The sequence below is a fragment of the Crocodylus porosus genome, unplaced genomic scaffold (genome assembly GCF_001723895.1).
Source record: "Crocodylus porosus isolate Cpor-Errol unplaced genomic scaffold, CroPor_comp1, whole genome shotgun sequence".
NCBI lineage: Eukaryota > Metazoa > Chordata > Crocodylia > Crocodylidae > Crocodylus > Crocodylus porosus.
This window is the reverse complement of record NW_017728943.1, coordinates 38,247,428-38,266,723: the sequence shown is the minus strand read 5'-3', so window position 1 is coordinate 38,266,723 and position 19,296 is coordinate 38,247,428. Positions and strand designations below refer to the sequence as shown.

General features: G+C 41.3%; 1 protein-coding gene across 4 annotated transcripts in view; it reads left to right on the top strand.

Moving 5' to 3' along the window:
* Positions 1 to 7,746: 7,746 nt before the first annotated feature.
* The window catches only part of AFTPH (aftiphilin), a 60,946-nt gene continuing 49,396 nt past the window's right edge, over positions 7,747 to 19,296 (top strand). For 2 of the 4 annotated variants that reach the window (XM_019549178.1, XM_019549179.1), the window contains exon 1: positions 7,747 to 7,856. The gene's annotated coding sequence lies outside the window, so the exon portion shown is untranslated. The remainder of the gene's footprint in view (positions 7,857 to 19,296) is intronic. The other 2 variants (XM_019549177.1, XM_019549176.1) reach the window with 1 other exon arrangement.

The following is a 19,296-nucleotide window of genomic DNA, read 5'->3' as shown; positions in this document are numbered from 1 at the left end:
GACCAGGTTTTGCTCTCTTCAGTCTAAGCATATGTCCAGATACTTGTGGAGTGACTTTGTGGTGGGGCGGACGGACAGACACATAACTGCTTTTCTGTATTGGATTGATAAGGTTTACTTGTCTACATAACTATGAGTCTTGCCAGGATTGTATGTTTTCAGTGGGCATTTTAATGATCTATTTTCTCTATAAGCAGAAATGTTATAATGCCAGGCCTCTTCCTCATCTTTTGCTAACCTACCTTTTTGATGGGGATGCACTTGCAATTCATTAACTGTGCTTATATAGATTTGTTTTTAAATAAATGGAAAAAAAATATTAATAATTGCTGCCTCTCCACAGAAAACACATATTGTTAGTATGTGAAAAGCCTATTGAAATAGATATTAACATTTAAAGTTAAAATCATTGTAGAGATTTCAGAATTTCTCAATACACAGGATACCACTAGATGAATAATAATTCCATACACATCTAGTACATCACATTTCAGGGTTTTATAACTCTGAAATAGGTTGGTAATTACCTCCATTAACAAAAGTTAGGATTTTCACATACATCTATCCTCCTGGAAGCTGAACCTTTAAGAAAAATAGTAACTATTGTGAGAGACAGGCAGAAATTGCAAGACTGGGCAAGAGAACATGTTAGGTATCCATTTCTTGATAAACTAAATAGCCACTAAATTATGCATGTTCTGTTAGACAGAATATGTACATGTAAAAGCATACTAGGGCCTAATTTATTTATTGTATAGCTCCACTGAAGTCAGCAGCTACTAACACTCTGAGGATGCTGCATATGTATAAAACCAAGAGGGAACATGGGGTTTTCCATCCCCCCTCTCCTCCCCACCCTTTTGTACTGGCTGGAAGGTGGCTCTTCCATTGGATTGCCCTCTTGTGGCAAAAGTCTGAACTAGCAGACTGAGTTGCGGCAGTCAGGCTGTTGGTGCTTAAGAACAAGTACACACATAAAAAGGAAACCCAGCTTCAGGCAAAATGCCCTATCCTTCAGTTGAAAATCAGAGATGAAATCAAACTACAGACCGTGTGGCCTGAATTTCTGGGATCCATATAAAATAAGGATAGGACTATATCCCATATGTGTATTTTGTGTATACAAAATTTGGGACTAGTTAGAGAGAATTTGTGTGACACTTTAAGGCCTGTGATATACAGGGGACCAGACCAGAGGATCTAGTGATCCTTTCTGAATTTAATTTTTATGAAGTTATGGATATTGGATAATATCTATTAAAAAAATTGAGTGTATTGGAAATTGGCCTGATGTGGCTGATAATTTGGCCTGTAAATGCCCGTGCATGTGTGCAGCCACAACCCAGCATGTAGGCAGCCAGAAGCACAGCCCAGCAGCTTGGAAAGCCGCATGCAGCTGGTAAGTCTGTTGTAGTAGAAGGGGAGGGGGGAAATAAGGGGTGTGGGGGTGCAGATTAAGGCCCCCATGGTGAGGAAGGGAGTGAGGCAGGGGCAGGGACTGGGGCAGGTGCAGCCCAGCCGGGGCAAGGCAGGCCGTGGGGCAGAGCTGCAGCTCATCCTGGGGGCGCAAGTTGGGGGCAGCTCTCACCACTGTGTGCACCTCAAGAGGTGCACCCCTGGATTTGTGTGGGGTGTAGGTGGGGTGGACTGCCACTGTGGGCTGAGGCCAGGGCTGTGCCAGGCTCTTCCTGACATGTTGGGGGAGGGGTTGGACCAGGTTGTGCTTGGGGCAGGAGGCAGTAGTACTGGGAGGGGGGACTATGGGAGGCTATAGTGAATTCTGGGGTGGCTGCAGTCTCCACCCCCATAGCTGCCTCCCAGCACTGCCGCCACCTGCCCTGAGCACAACCTGGCCCTGCCCCTGCCAGAAAGAGCCTGGTGCAGCCCTGGCCCCAGCACACAGGTGCATCCTTCCCCCACCCCACCCTGCCCTGTGAAGTCTGGAGGGAACACCCCCCCCATGCCATCCCAGGGTGCATGTAGTGGCAGGAGCCACCCCTGTGCCCTCCAGACAAGCTGCAGCTCTGTCCTGCACCCTGCCCCAGCCCCTGCTCCAACCCCAGCCCCACTCCTCCCTCACTGCAGGGCCCCCCCTTCCCTCCTCCTCCCCTTCCACCACAACAGACTTACCAGCTGCACACCGTTTTCCAATGTTGGAAATGATGTTTTGGAAATCAGATCAGCACTGGCCATTATGCCTCCCTAAAAATCAACTATCGGTATCAGTCCCAAAAATCTCTATCAGTGCACCCCTAATATTCACAGATATTTATGGAAAATTATAGCACCCAACTTTCAACTGTAGCAAAAGTTGAAACTTTTACATGTTGAAGGTTATCTTCACAGTTGAAACAACTAGACCAAATTACTTTCTTAATGCAAATTGGGATTAGATATATTCAAGGGACTCTAACAATAAGGGGGGACAATATGGGGTGGCTCTGTAGGCCCAAAAGTCTAATATAATTGCAACCTGGGTGATACAAGTTAGGGAATAAGGAGCCCCTTTTCTTCAGGACTGGAAGTACAGTAAAACATCTCACTTCCTCTCCATAATGAGGAGTACATTTACTGATACTACACAGCATGGAGGATATTGACAATTAAATTACTATCATACACCATGTTCCATTTTAATTTTGTATAAACTAGTAGAATGGATAATCTTATTTTTCACTTTTAACAAAAAAATAAATTATACAAATATTATTTTATTCTGTATAATTGTAATAATTCATGTTATTGTGTTGTTTTAGTGAAAGTAAATAAACAACAACTACTACTTATGGTTTCATTCAGAATCAAAAGGCTCTGCACACTGTGGAGTCCCTAGGTACATACTGCATACGCTTTTTCCAAGGAAAAACAGTACATGTTTTCTAATTTGATTCAAGTCACAGGTCCCACAAGTTTTTAATGTGAAGTATCCAATCAGCCAAAGGATTTGATAACAGGCTGTGGTAACAGCCTTAGCATTGGGAACAATGAATGGGTATAAAGACCTGAGCTACATTTGTCTTAGGGGTGGCCTTTTGCATGCACTCTGCAAGGGAAGCAAGGGGAAACATGAAGCACCAGTTGCTCTGATGCACCATATCTATCCTACATAACTTAGGAGAAGACTGCATTATCCAGGGTTGTGAATCCAGAATCTTTTATGAGCATTACTTTCACACTAGCTACAATATTGCAGCTCTACATACAAAACAGTAAAAAGGTTTTTATACAAAATGTCCATCTTCTTCTCTCTGGTCTATCTGCTGTTTGTACAGTCCATTAGTGTGTGCACATTCCAAGCACCAATGGCCTGTGGTGTCACCTTTGTCTTTTTTGTCTTTGTGTGTGATTTTTGACCACTATAGTGAGATCCCCATCAGCTGTGGTATGCTGACGAGGGTTAAGGTGAAGTTGACAATGTTTAGGGCACCTTTTCTAGCCTCTTTCTCATGCTACAGAGGTGAGCAATGTGATCCTAAATAGGGCTGCTCAGTCACCCAGGGGGTTGCCAAATTCCAGTGCTGCTTTGGTCCAGCGAAAAGTGACCCTATGCCCTGAGTTGCCTGTGTGCATGTTTGCATTTTCAGCTCCCAGTGTATTCACACCTGCTGTTTTGCTGCTCGCCCATGACCATAGGACTTGAGCGTGTCTACCGGGGGATATAGATGATGTCATGGCTTGCGCATGAGTTGGATTTAAGTGAGGGAAAATTGCACAGAGTCACCCTCGCTCTCTCATCCAGGTCTGTCTGAATCTATTGGCATGACAATGTCAAGATGTCTGGAGACAAGTCTGGATGAGGTAGATGGTCATCAGGTCCTACGGCACAAGAACTGATTACCTGCACTGTCCACACAGCCTTCACAGCCAGGGAGATGAACATATCTTCTCAGACACCTGATTTACCAGAGAAGACTTTCCAGAGGGAGCCAGCTGTAGCTGGGTAGGATGATATTATAAGAGACAAAAATTGATCATAGCTGGAGTCAGAAATGATAAGATATTACTGCATAGTACAGTATTGCATTAAGAAAACCAGTATATGTGGTCTTTAAGTCTTCAGTGGATATTGGCAGCTATGGAAGAGATGGACTGCTTATTTCTTTTTTACAATGATTTGTATTTTCCTGTTTTCAGAGATTCGCTCACCCCACCCGCAATCCTCCTCTTCATATCCAAACAGAACAGTCTACAATGGTCAAGATAGTACATCTTTAAGTGTTAAATTATCCTGTTTCCTGTTCTCCACCCTTACCTCCCCCCCAACTTCCTTTTACTTCCTTTCAGGTCAACAGGGACTTCTTACAGTATGAGACATCTACTTGAAGGAAGTGGAATAGCCACCAGGGGGCAAAATATAATAGCAATAAAGCAATATAACAACTATTTACTGTGTTATAGCCTCAGCTGTATTTAACATTCCTAAACTAATTGAAATTTGGAATATATTTTCCCAAAGCTTTACAATGATTTAGCATAGTTCATGCTTAATAAACATTATTTGCGAATTGTTTTTAACACTTTTATTATGTATACAGGATCCAAGTCTTATACACATTTTAATATTAGCCATCTAATATCTTACAGTTAAGCGCATGCTTAAGTACTTGTAGGAACCAGGCCCTAATCTCTCTCTTGGTCTTATCATTTGTTTTGTACTGTATTATGTTATAGAGAGTTAATTTCGTGAAGCCAAAAAAGTTAGAGCACAGAGGATTTGGCTCGGATTCCCGATATGCTTCTGTAAATAACTTCAACTATTTTAAGCTAAGGGACTATTTACTAATACTGCATATGGATTTGCAATATAGAATATCCAAATATATTATATTTTTTATTGCTATTTTCTGCTGTGGTTATTACTGTTTTGTTCTCAGTGTTCTTTCATATATTACTGTTTTGACTAATTTTCAAGGGTTGATTTCTCACTCACTCTCTCTCCGTCTGTCTCTCTCTCTGTGCAACAGAGTGATTAAAAGTTTTAAAAATTAAGCATGCTTTGAATACTCTCCTGGACCCAACCCTTTGTTCTTTCTTCTTTAAATTCTTCCTTACCATACACTTCTTCAGGAAATTCCCCTTTGATTAACAAACAAATAAAATGATAAAAGCACAAACTGGGAAAAACAAAGACTATTCAACTGGAGCAGAACCTTAGTGTAATCACAGCCGTACTCCCAAACCCAGCCTTTGTATGGTTCTCCTCCCTCTCTTCCAGAACTAGGGATCAGATCCTGTGTCACATTTTACATTCAGAATTTGATACCTGAATCTTCTTTCCTCTTCCATTTCTAATAGCCCATTTACTCACTGGGGCTGATAGCTCCAGAAAATGGAGATGGTTAAAAAGGTCCCAAACTGAACTTGAGCTCCCTGCGGGTTGTCACAAGTTGTGCATCTGATTAAGTGAACTTGAGTTCATGAAAGCTTGGGCTCTCTATGTATCGTCTTTATTTTGTCTATAAAGTGTATCTCTACCTGGCCTTCTGCCTGGTTAGGACACTCAGTCAGATAGGACTACGTGCTTTGCAGAACTGGGGCCTAAGCATTTTGCCCTGAGGTGACAAAGCGGCAAGCTGGACAGTGAAACACTGACTTTCCCCAAATAAAGAGAGGATTTCAGAAATGGAATTGCTGGATCAGCCCAGTGGCCTATCTAATCCCTGGCACATGTCCAACAGTTGCCACCACCAGATTTTTCAGAGAAAGGGGTAAGAGAACTTCAGAACAGAGTTGCAGAGTAACTTACTCCAATGAATTTCAACCTTCCTCAAAGTGCGAGGGGCTAATGTCATGCTTTGATGCTCAAGGGCTTATAACTGCATGGTTTTGTTATCTATATACATCTCCAGTCCTTTCTGAACCCTGATAACCTCTTGATCTCTTGCAATATCTGAGGGCAATGAATTCCACAAGATAACCATGAGTAGTGCAAGAAAGCATTTCCTTTGATCAGTTTTGAATTTTCCCCTTTGTTATTGTGTTATGAGACAAGTAACGAGAAGCTCCCAATTTACTTTTTCTCTGCTCTTCATGATGTTGTATATTTTTACCATGTCTCCTCCTATTCGCATCCATTATACTTTATGTTCTCCCTCTTTTCAAACTCTTTGTGGAAGTCGTTCCCCATCCCTTCTAATTCTTGTGGCCCCACTCCCAACCTTTATTATAACTCCGTAACTTTTTCTGCAGGAAAAATGCAGTGTGAGACTGGGAGAAGACACACAGTACAATCCTTCTCCCCCAACAGCTGCCCAAGGTTCACCCTCCCAAAACATTTGGCTTTAAACTAGCGGTCAGCACTAATGGTTGTAGTGGCTTCGTTGCAATAGATACCACACTCTGTCTGGTTGGAGTGACTGAGGCTGGTAAGCATAAAGAAAGGGAAAGCGAACCTTTCTGCACGACAAGCCATACGAGGAAAGGCTGAGGGATCTGGGAATCTTCAGCCTGAAAAAGAAAAGGCTGAGAGGGGACTTGGTAGCAGCTTACCACTACATTAGAAGCATACATCAAGGGCTTGGTGAACAACTATTCACCAGGGCACCCTTGGGGAAAAGTAGGAATAATGGTCACAAAACCCTAGAAGACTGTTTCAGGCTTAACACTAGGAAAAACTACTTCACTACTAGGGTGTCCAGACTGTGAAGTAAGGTCCCTCCAGAGGTGGTGCGATCACCTGCCTGGGACATTTTCAAGAGGAGACTGGAGAGCACCTTGCTGGGGGCTGGACCCAGTGATCTTCCGAGGTCCCTTCTAGCCCGAACAGACTATGAATCTATAAACAAGTGGCTGGGCCTTAGCTCCCTTTCTTTACAAGCTTGGGCAAGGCACTTGCTCCTTCAGTCTCTGAGTACATGGTGCGTATTTCATGAAGTGCCAGCTTCCAGAGTCCCGTGATTGCCGATTAAAAGTAATGACCTTTCTAGCCTGGCAGTTTCCAGAGAAAAGCTCAGAAATATGACCCTAAGGGGCTCCAACACTGAGACACAGCAAACAAAAACAACCCCCCCCCCCTGCCAAGCATACGGCTCCCCTGATTTTGGGCCCCTCTGGAGCTTGAATGCTTGAGTCTAGCTGGGACAGGACTAATGGGGCTGAGGCGGCTGCAGCAGGGCACATTTCCAGATTCAGAGACATTAGGGCTGGAAGGGACCTCCTAAGATCTCAGGTCCAGCCCCCTGCCCATGGGGCAAGAAGTCAGGGAGGGCCAAATGATTCCAGCAAGTTAAGTATCCAAATGTTTCTTTAGTGTTCAGAATAGGCCCTTGCACCACCTCTGGGAGGAGTCTGTTCCAGGCCTTGGGGGCTCAGAGTCTAAAGAAGTTTTTCCTTTTATGGAGTGGGGTGCAGGGGTACCCCCCCTAAGGGGCTCCCACCCTCTCCCCTGGTGGAGGTGGGAGAGGGGACGCCTCTGCCCACCCAGGCCCCACACTCTGCTTTCTCCGCCCCCAAGAAAAGCGGGGGAGGGAATGCTGAATGCCCTATGCCAACATGGCTGCTCAGGCATCGCTGTGGCTTCACTCCGCCGAGTCCCACCGGCCAAACGAACCCTTCTGCCCCAACTCAAGATGGCCCCTGCCTTCTTCCTGAGGCAGAGGCCAGCTTGCCCGCCTCCAAGATGGTGGAAACTCCGCGCTCCTCCGGGGGCTTCCCGGGAAGTGACGCGACGCCGCGCGGCCTGCTGGGAGAAGGGCCCCGTGGGCTGCGGGGGCGGGGCGGGCCGGAGTGGGCGGGGTCGAGCGACGCGGTTCCTGTTGCCCGGGGCTCGGACATGGCGTCCCCCTGACGGCGGCCGCCCGCCAGGCCCCGCCCGGCCCCGCCATGCCCGGTCCCGCCGCCCCACCAGGAGGCCGCAGGTGAGGGCTCTGCTCCCGGACCACCGGGGGGCGCTGCTCCCGGCCCGGCGCGGGGTCTTGTCCTGTGGGCAAGGCAGGCCCGGCCCTTCCGCTTGACCCGCCACGGGCGGGGCTTGGCGGGGTCCGGGCTCGGTGTGCAGCGCCGGGGCCGGGGCCCGGTCTTGGTCTTTGCCGCCTGGCTCCGGTGTGGGACCCCTCCGGGCGGCGGCAGGGGTAGCTACGAGCCCCGGGGGGCTGTTTGGCTACTGGGGGAAATGGGCCAAGTGCTGCTGTGTGGGAACCCTAACCTGAGACCTTGCTTATTGTGTCTGTGTCAGGTGGCTGTTGGCTTTGCAGCTGCTGTGATCATCTAATTTTTATTACCCTAATGGCATCATCGCCCTTGTCACTGTTGGGGCTGGAGGGGTCTCAGTGGGGGCAGATGGCAGAATAAGGAGTAGTGGGATCGAGTTGCCGTGAGGGAGGTTTAAGTTGGATATAAGGGAAAAACTTTCTCCATAGGAGGGTGGTGAGGAACTCGGGTTACCTACAGAGGTCATGGAGTCTACATCCTTGGAGGTTTTTGACACCCAGCTAGACATGGCTTTGGCTGGGATGATCTAGAGCAGTGTGGCTCAGCTAGTGGGACACGAAGGTCGCGTAGGTGGGACTTCAACTCGTTTGAAAATTTGCATGATTAATATAATACTAAAATGCATGTAAACATAAAAATACAATTCTTGGGAAAAGTGGGGTTTTGTTTTTATCACGGTGGGACCAAGGGTTTTTGACACAATGGTTGGTGGGATGTAAGCAGAGACGACGCAAGGAGGGTGTGGGGCCCAGGGCTAGCTAATCAGCCTGTGTGGGGCCCCGCCCCTGGATGTGAGGAACCCAGGGCAGATTTGGTGGAGCGGGGAGAGGGGGGTGCTGAGCAGCCAGATGTGAAGCTGGCAGCAGTGTGGATTCACTGCGGCCGCTCTGCCTGGCTCTGCAGGGCCCCCCCAAAGCACAGGACCCAGGGTGATTACCCTGATTCACACCCCCTAGGGATGGCCCTGGGTGTAAGGTGCAAAAGGTTGAGAACTGCCGATTTAGACCAGCAGTTCCCAAACTCTGACAGATTGTGCACCACCAATTAAAAACAATACAACCTTAAGTATCACCAGCAAATTTTTGTCATATAAAGTAATTATACTAAATCTGTTAACATGTACCACTGACAGGTTGTCTGCGTACTTCCAGTGATACCTGTACCGCAGATTGGGAACTGCTGATATAGTTGGGGCTGGTCCTGCTTTGAGCAGGGGTTGAACTAGATGCCCTCCTGAGGTCCCTTACAGCCCTCATTTGCCCTCATTTTCTATGATCATCACAATAGCTGTTGTTATCGTCATTGCCATGTTTCTGGCTCCCGAGTCCACTTTGGGAAGTGGCCCTTTCCACCGGAATGTATTTTCTTGGTGGAGGTGATCGCTGACTAAAGAGCTGAACACAAGCCGTGGTAACTGAAGACAAGTAGTTGATTGCTGGCGGGCGGGGGGCCCTTCCTGCTTGTTCCACTTCTGAAAGTTTCAATTTCATTTCATTGCATCGCAAGACCTGGTTCCTGTTTCAAGGGACCTGGTCAGTGAGTTGTTTATTAGACTAACTTCACTGCAGGGGTTGTACTGTATTGCTGATGTAAGTTGTTTTTACTCCTATGGTTTTAAACAGAAACACAGGACAGGTTACTACTAAGTTTCAGCTGTTGAGCTCATGGGAAAGTGAATTTGTGGAATATTGATTTAAAAATTGCTGTTGGGATTGTCCTTGGTGATTGACCTTTAATTCTGATTATTTCCTCTTCGTTTATTCTCTAGACATGTTGTTGTTATGAACTAGACTCTCAGAAACCAGTTAGCCTTCTAGGAAAAAAAGCAGAGAAAAGGCTGGGTTATACTGTGAGCACGTTTGCAAGTGCACACAAACCTATATGTAGGATGTGGTGTTATAAGGAGTTTTATTAATTCTTCAGTGTAATATCTTCTGTATATGAAACCAGAGATATAATTAAAAGAACACACAATTAACTTTCTTATGGGTAGGAGAAAGAAAGGATATGACTTTGGCTGTTGCTTTTGTTTTTTGGGTTTGTTTTTTGTTTAAAGACCTTATCTTCTGCATGTGAAACTAAAATAATGAAAGTGAGAGCTTTAGGCAGGTTGAAGCTATTTTAACACTTGTAGCTAGAGAGACTTTCAGCTTAAATGTCCAATAAGGAGACTGTAAAACACATGATATTGTTTTTGGTGTTTCCTTGGCACATGAAATTGATCTGAAATATGCAATAGACAACTGGAGTTCTCTTTTTGTGTGTCTGTTTTCTATATTGTCCTAAAGGCATAGCAAAACTCCTACATTTTTAATAGGAAAAATAAATTCCACGCAATGCTATGACCTGTTTTACATGCTATTCTTGAAAACCAGTAGTAAATCTGTTGCTTGTGTGTGCTTGTATTTTGTTTGCTTTTTGTATTTATTTAGTAATATATCAAATAGTTGTCTGAATCTGCAGTAGGCAACTTTTATTTGTAGGGGACAGTATCTAAAATTACTGAATATCACAATACTCAAACTTCCAGACTAAGCTGTCATTGTAGCTGGATTATATTTAATACATATAGAATTTAGAAGAAGTTGGTAGTTTACTGGACTTCAAAATTTCCTTTTCTTTTGTGTCATTCAAAAAGAAACACAGGGAGGGAGATATAAATACACCACATGCATGATTGCTCACCGACTTTGTGCTCTCCATTTCCCACTTTGCAGTAGCTCAGACTGTGCTGGTAGGGCTCTGCAGTTACTGTCATTCATATTGTCTTAACTGCTCAGGTCTATGGCTGTTCCAAAAGTTAGTAAATTGATGTTGCTTTTTAACACGTGCTTTTGTGTAGTAATAAAGATAAGGAAACTGTATGGCTCTTCTTGGTACCATGTTTTTTTTCCCTCTTGCAGATTTTTTCTTTCCCATAGGGTGGTTAGTTATATCAATCTGACATCAGGTAGAAGGCAGGGCAGCACAGGGTAGCACATAAAGGCTAACGGATTCAGAAAAGTATAAGCTTTCATAAGTGACAGCCTGTTTTGTCAGATGCTGACATCTTACATTAAAATGTATTAATTTAATTGAATTGCAAACTTTAAAAAATGAAGTTTTCAGACTTCATTTTTTCTGTTAAATTAAGCAAAAGTATAACTTTATATTTCCATCTTAACATAACAGTTGCTTTCCTGGCTTGATATGCTAGTGTCCAGTTTTTTAAATATCTACTTTGGACAAGTTCATTCCTGTGGATATGTGTGAGTTTTTATTATTTGTTTGTTGTTCTTTTCCAAATACTTGTGCGTTTCCCAAACTAGACAGGTGATAGATAGCAGTTTAATTTTGCCCTCCCCCTCTTGAAATAGGGTAGAAATAAAGTTCTTTCTACCTTTTACTGGGTTAGAAAAAAACGGGTTTTTTAGTGGGTTAAAAATAAAGAAACTAATGCCAAATCTGTCTGTTCATGTTATGGATTTTCGGGAGGTTTTTTACCAAATCCAATTTTCTGTACTATGACTTTTTTTTTGCATCCTGTTTGACCACTTAAATGATACTTTTTCATTGTGTTGAAATCAACGTAAACAGAAAATATCTTTTTGTCCTGTTCAAAAGGGTACTTTCTAAAAAAAAAAAAAAAAAAAAAAATCTTGAGAAGAAAGAATTTTTTTTGGATACTTAAAAAAAAAAATGCCTGTTTCCTTCTATATTCAAGGCAAACACTGTATTGGTCATGGATAGTATCTTTGTTTTTTGAAATTGGCATTTTTTTCTAGTAGAATTTTCTTTAAAATAAAAATAAATAAATTAAAGGTATGGATTGGCACTGAAGAGAACATTTTTTTTATTGGCAAGGATGTTTGCAAGGTGACCTAATAAGTCACTTATATTTATGATTCTGTGAAACAAATAATTTAGATCCCTTATATGAAAGAATCCCTCTTCTGAAGGAATAGAAGGAAGGCAATTGACTCCATTCACATGAGTGTGTTCTGAAGCACATAGTTGGAAAAGGAAATGTGATACCTCAAGTTCACATTTCCATTAGAACACAATGGAAAATAGAGTTCATTATTTCAAGTACTGGATTTATTCAAGCACTACAATGGTCTTAATATATCAACTGTAGATAACATCTGATAAAAGATAAATGATGTAAATCTATTCTTTCTGGGCCAGTTGAAGTATTTTTGCTTGATATGTGTTGTCTACCTGTTCTGTGTGTATTGAATATAATATTTATTTGCTTAAAAACTAGTGAATTGTAGCAGTGATAGGAGTATCAGCTGTATTTGCTCTTATAGATATCATTGCAGTACTCCACACACCAAACTTGAACCTATTGGATGAGAGCTTTGACTTCTGGACCCATTTTTACTTTAGTGTATGTTAAATTTGAAGGTTTTGTTAGACATGGAGCAAAACATGTTGCTCTATAAATAAATGCAAGAACAGTTGACCTAGTGTAACCTCATTCTAATGCTGCATAATCCAACATCTTGTTGTCTTAATTAAAAATGAATACATAAACAACTTGTCTTAATTTTCCCCTGAAAAATCATGCTTTCTGAGCTGAAAGCTGTTTTCAAATGACATAGAAATTCTTCAGAGTCAGATTTGCTGTTCTGGTAATATTTACATGTCTTATATGAATAAGTAACTTATACTGGAGGCAGCAGTGCTAACACATGGGTAATTACCTAGATTTTTTTTATGGTGGTCACAGTCAGTAGTTGCAGATCACTGTTTGAATGATAAATTTCAGGTTTGTGGTAGTGTTTTAAGAGATTTAACCAACTTGATTACAGATTAGGATGAAGAATTTAATCTGCTTTTGTTTAAAGGGATATGCTAGTCGATTATGAGCAAAACTTGGATTGTATATAAGTGTTCCTAATTGTAGCAGATATTCCCTTTAATTTTAGTGAACTTCTGGTTTGAAAAACTTGTCGTTGATATATAATGCCAGTTTGAAAGCTATCAAAGAGTAGTTCTGTTCCATTTTATTACCCAGGCTGAATGAAATAGAAAAGTAAAACAGTGGAAATTACAGGATCAAAATCTGTATTTTAAACAGTTTCACTATTAGTCTAATACAAGAAAATATTCCATAGAAAAAATTGTGAGAGAGAGGAATATACACATACATACAGTTTAAGCAACTCAGTCTCTTTCATAGATTTCATAGACATTAGGGCTGGAAGGGACCTTGAGAGATCATCGAGTCCAGCCCCCTGCCCAAAGGGCTGGAAGTCAGCTGGGGTCATAGGATCCCAGCAAGATAAGCACCCAATTTACTCTTGAAGGTGTTCAATGTAGGTGCTTGAACCACCTCCGCTGGCAGACTGTTCCGGACCTTGGGGGCTCGGACAGTAAAGAAATTCTTCCTTATGTCCAGCCTGAAACGGTCTTGCAGGAGTTTGTGACTGTTCAACCTAGTCATCCCTTGGGCGCTCTGGTGAACAAACATTCCCCCAGATCCTGGTGGTCACCCTTTATAGACTTATTAATGTTCTTTTTACATATGGTGCTTGCTAATGCAAGTATTTGTATCATTTTTGGAGCTTACTAAGACCACAGACAATTAAAACAAAATGGTATTGATCATTTCAAAAGATTATATGCGCTATTTGCTTATGTACCTATAAGCAAAGACTAAGTGTGTATTTTTAGACAATGACATTATTGGAGATAGAAAAAACTATTCCTTTCAACTGTTCAGTGGTTCCAAGCACAAACAGTGTTCTGGAACTCCCCTTTGAGCCAGAATTACTGCTGTGACAGCGACAGATTTGAAATCAGCAGCATTGATTTCAAGGCTGTCAGAGGTAAAAAAATCTTCTTGCTGTGTTGCTTTACTTGTAAAGTATAACACTGGGAAGAAAATTTGCCTTTTTAATTCAATTTGGAAACAAATTAACATATTTTAATTTGATCAGTAACTCTTCCTAGTGGTGGGGTTTTGTTTTATTTTTTGGTAGTGTAGAACCTAGCCCAAGCCAGAGCTCAGCTGCACCTGACAGTAAGGGAAGAGAAGGGGTGGGGGGTAGGGGGCTGCTGTGGATCTAACTCTGGCCCCAACCCAGGCTCGGGGCCAGTCAGAGCCACAGCTGCTTCCTGCCCTTCTTTCTCTCTCTTCCCCCACAACACCCCTCCCTCCAACCTCTGCCCCTCTACTTTGGATATGGTTGGGAGGGGAGGGGAAAACCTCATCCTAGAGTTGACTAAATATAGTATTTTTTCTGTGATTATTGCACTTATAATTTTGCTTGTTTCCTCTTACCACATTGCTAGCCCAGCATGTTTTAAAATTTATTTCTTTAAAAAATAGAAGCAAATGCTCAAGCCCAGAATTCTTGTCTATTCATAATCTCAAATGCCTCACTCTGGTAAAAAAAATTCTCTGCTTTTGATATAGGTGCATTTAGTCATTGCATGATTTGAAATTAGTCCTGGTCTCAGGCTTCCATTCCATATCCAGAATAATGAAAAAATAAGAAATTGGCATAGCAGACCAATAATGTGTAGAGTTATAACAAAGGAAAATTGCCTTCAGTTGAAAATCCAATGTTCTACATCAATGAGGGTTCTGAATGTAACTCTTATTAAGGTGTCCTTGCAGGTTAGAATTGAGGCAATCCTCCCTGCAGTGCTAGGATGAAAATATTATCTGAAAAGGAAGAAGGAGGTTAGCAGTTGAATCAGTTCCTCTGCTAATGCAGGCTTCCTCTCAAACTCTTCCATATGATTTGTACCATCAAAATCTCTAACCACATAGTTTCTAGTTTGGTTTCTTAAATCTACTTTCAGACTTCTCAAGTGATGGTCTTCATTACTTCCCCTAACAAATTACAACTGAAAATGCTCTTTTAAACTAATAATGAGGTTACCATTTGAATTTTGTTTAATATTTTACAGCAACTTAGTTATAAATTTGATCATCCTAGTAAGCCACTATTGGAAATACTAGTTTGTCTGCTAAATAATAGATAAACATGAACATGACTCGCAACATTTCCCTCCCTCACATAAATCTTCTCTGCTACGCACAGGGAAAGGCAAGATCTCCTGGTCATGTTTGGCCTTTTAAAAAATAATTAATGTTATGACAAAATTTCAGGTATAACTTGACTTCCTAAACCTGTGCTTTGTCCACTTGACCATTTATAGTTGTCATGCATTGCTCTGTAGTTTCTTGTAGCACTATGTCTTTCCAATTTTCACTCATCTGTTGAATGTTTGTACTTCAGATTAATTTACCAGAGAGGTATTCTTGTCTCAAAAGGAGAGGAAAGTAAGAGTTGTAATTGGTATACTTGAGCTTGATCAAAATTAAATATTCAGCAGTATGGCTCTTAGTTTTATGTAAAAACAAGATACAAATAAGTATTTTAATGGTGACAGTTAATTATTTTAAAAGCATTAGTCTGCCATGGCCTTGGTGTCCAAATTACTGACATACTGTGTATGAAATAGCTTTTATGTGTAACAGCTATTGAAATAGAGACTTTGGGGGGGAGGGAGGTTATGCTTGGTGTTTACTGACTGATTTTAAGTCATTGTTGCAAATCCCTTTGAAATATAGGTGGAAGACTGCATAAGAGCATGCAGACTGCAGAACTGTCTTTTATGGCTAATATATGGTATTTATATTATTTAGAGAACCTGTACAGTCATGTTCCACTATGAAAATAGTGGAGACCGTATATCAGTTTAAGTAAGGCATTGTTAGCTACACTGAATATGTCTAAATTGAAAGTATAGCCTGGGTGAGTAGCCAGCTCTAGGGAAGGATGTGACTTGAATTAGTCATCTGTTAAAAGGTTGGTATGCTTCAAATTTAAAACCTAACCCTCTTCAACACAGGATTTAAGTCATGCAACTAGCTTTCTTTAGTTTTATTGACATATGCAGTCACTTCCTACCAAGAAGCATCGATGATCCCTAGGAATACAGCTTTATCATTATTTTTTTGATTTTGTGTTTTAAAGGTAAAATTTGCAGAATGTTCAACTTGATGGATCATTATAGAAGCCCTTCTAAACTTCATGGCTATCTGTTTCTATTTCACTACATTGCAGGAGCTGAGAGCAGCATAGCTGCTATGCAGCTGTAACAAAACTTGCTGAAGTCTCATTTTGTGACTAAATTGCTCTAATTGTTTGGACCAGTGTCCAACCTAAGGGTGCATGAAGTAGTTATTTTACAAAATGGTGTAGAACAAGATTGTGGCTCAGAATATGTTCGAACTGAGAATAGAGTTCTCCATTACAAAAGATGCACCCACAGTTCTAGCTCTTAGATTCTATTAGAGGTGCTGGATAAAAGCAAGGATTAACAACTAAAGGAATTAATGAACAGTGCTGTCATTCTGTAAGACCTCTGGCTTTTCACCATGAAAATGTTTGAGTGAATGATAAGGGCTTTAATTCAATAGTTTGGTTGACAGAGGGAACTCTTTCTTCTGATACAGTTTTTGGATTCCTACATCTCTTTTTGGAGAAAACTATGCTGTGGACTAAAAACTCATTCTAATAGGAAAGGTAGAAACATGTCCCTTTAAATTGAAAAGTTCAATCATGGCAAAAAAAAGTTACTAACTAACCAGAGGGGAGAAGTGGCATACATTTTCCATTAATTTTTAACACATGTGCTTTGTATGTGTGTGTGGCTAAAATTACCTTATTAATTATTTTTACATATTGGATTCAAATCACTTAGGCAAGTACAGATTTTTTTGTTTATGATGTGTATAAATTAGAGAGCTCCTTTGAAATGTATATGTTATGCAATCTCAAATATCACTTTATAAATACAAACTCATTTACATTGTAAGTAACTGAATATTCAGTTAAAAATAATATATTTTTACATAAAGCTAGATTAGCTTAAGCCCTAAAATGAGATGGAGATTGGCAAAATTATGGTTGCTGGGTCACCATGTCTTGGAATTCCAAGAGGCTAATGCATTCACTATCTCTGCTTGCAGATTTTTATTGTGAGAACTGGGCTTTAACTTATTCTGTTGTATTGCTGCATGCTTCTGAGTAAAGTGTGGATTAAGAGGTTGTTGTGCAGTTTTAAAGTACCACAGAAAAAATGCTGAGAGTACCAAGCCAGAAGCTGACAAAGCGAGGGACTTCTGGATAATTTTCTAGTTTTGACTAGACTTTCTATCCTGTGTTGATAGAGCTGGAGGCAATAGCCACTTAGTCTCTTGGCTTCAAAATTCACTGCACTTGTCCTATCTACATTTGCTTCCTCCTGTCACACCAATCCCATCCATGTTCATTTTTCTTTTGTTTTTCAAATTAATTTACCCACGATTTAAGTAATTAGCAATCCTGCAATAGAGGGAACTAACCTTGCATTTGCTATATTCATACTTTGTGGGCATTTTAGGTCCACTTCATGTCTTAAATTACAAGATCTTTGGAGTAGGAACATAACACTTCATGCATCGTCTAGAAAGGAGGAGAGGCAGAGGAAGGGATCTGTGGGTCTGATCTGGTCCTGCACCATTCATATTGCCTGTGGGCCAGGTGAGTTTGACACCTTCGCTATAAAGCAAAACGGTACCTTGTACAACCCAGTGATACCTCTGGTTGACAGGGAGCATCAGTAGGCTGAGAAGGGCATCATGCTCACTATGTGGTTATGAACACAAGGAGGAGAGATACTGTTGAAGGAGAAATACCATCAGAAGTCTTCTGATTTATGCAAGATATGGACCAGTATCTCTATAAAAATTTCAGTACATTGTTTTAGTGTCATAGAACTGGAACAAAGTTTTGCTCAAAGGCATTGACTAAGATTCAGACTACTACATTTTCAGTAGCAGAAAACATTACTCTTATTTCAAATTAATTCTAGAGTAGAGGCTCACTGACTTATTTTATTTATTTCAGTAGATTATGTTATACTAAATTTATACCTTAGCCTATGCTTCATTAAATTCAGATTTCATTCTAAGCTGGTTTATTTTTTAAAAAGCAAGTTTAATTATAATTTAAATTAAAATGGACTTTAAATAAAAAATCTGATTTTTTTTTTTTAAATCATAGACTTTTATCCAACTTGTAACATGGATTACAGTATCTGTCTTTTAAAATTGCATACCATTTCACAGAATAGCTTTCTAAAAAGACAAACTTAAAAAAATACGAGTTTGTTATTTCAAACATGAAACCTTTGTAAAGGTTTTTTGTTACAGGCATCCTGTTTGTTTCAGTTACTATGTCATTGAATGTTTTAATAGGATATTTTAAAGAAATCAGAGAATTAAATGTTGGGGAAGGCAGTGAATAAGTGAGAGTGAAGAGGAAGCAGTATGTTCCACAGGCCCCCCTATACGTTACACAATTACTTGTTTAATTGTACTATTAATTTAGACTGGCTACACATGAAAATTAAGTACAGTGCCTTAAAAAACTCTGACTAGCTGTAAAGTTAGTGCGGGAAAAATGTATAACACCTTTAAAGCTGGAGAGAAACCAGCTATAATATGCACATATAGTAGCATAAGCCCCTGCAGCTGGGAGCCTTGTCAGCTCATTGGAACTCCCAGTTGTGGGGGGCCATGTGCACCCCAAGCCTTGGAGCTCCCAGCTGCTGCTTGCACCCAGCTGTGGGGGCACATACCCCACAGCTGGGAGACTGCAGTAGCTGCGGTCTCCCAATTGCAAAGGTGCACTGGCTGCTCCCACATCTGTGGACCCCATCAGCTGAGGGAGCTCCCAGCTGCAGGAATTTGGTTCTTGCAAGAGCAGGGGGAGCCCAGGGTCAGGCTCCCCCTGCACCAGCAGTAAGGCACAATGGGATCTCATTCGCAGTCTCATAGTCATACCTCCTGCCATGCACATGTGGCATGACAGGAGGCACGATTGTGTGGATTATGCATTAGATCTTATCCTGCCATTCATCAGAAGTATTTGGTTTAGCTTGATGCTGCTCAAGTAACTTGTTACAAAGTTAAATTTTTCAGTAAGATAAGATATTATTGGAGTTTGCAGTGTAATTAATTGATTTTTGGTTGGCCAGGTTTTTTAGGACTGGGTCTTCAAAAAAGAGCTGTCGTGTCCCTCCCCCCCCCCGCCCCGAATCTGATTTAGTTTCTTGGAACCTACCTTCTTCCCTTTGTCTTTTCTATATCCTTCTCAATCAGCTTCCTCAAGATCCTGTTTCTTGAAGATTGATGAGGGCTTTTTCTTTCAGAGAGAGCTACAATCTGTGCTAGATGTTTTAAGAGGTCTTGAGCTAAAACTATAAATGAGTTGTTGTTTTTTTTCAATTTGTCCTTCAAGAACCACTTCCTGCTTTTACAGTCCACTCAGTTATGTATACAGAGGAGAGAACAACCAACCTTTTGTCAACTTAGAT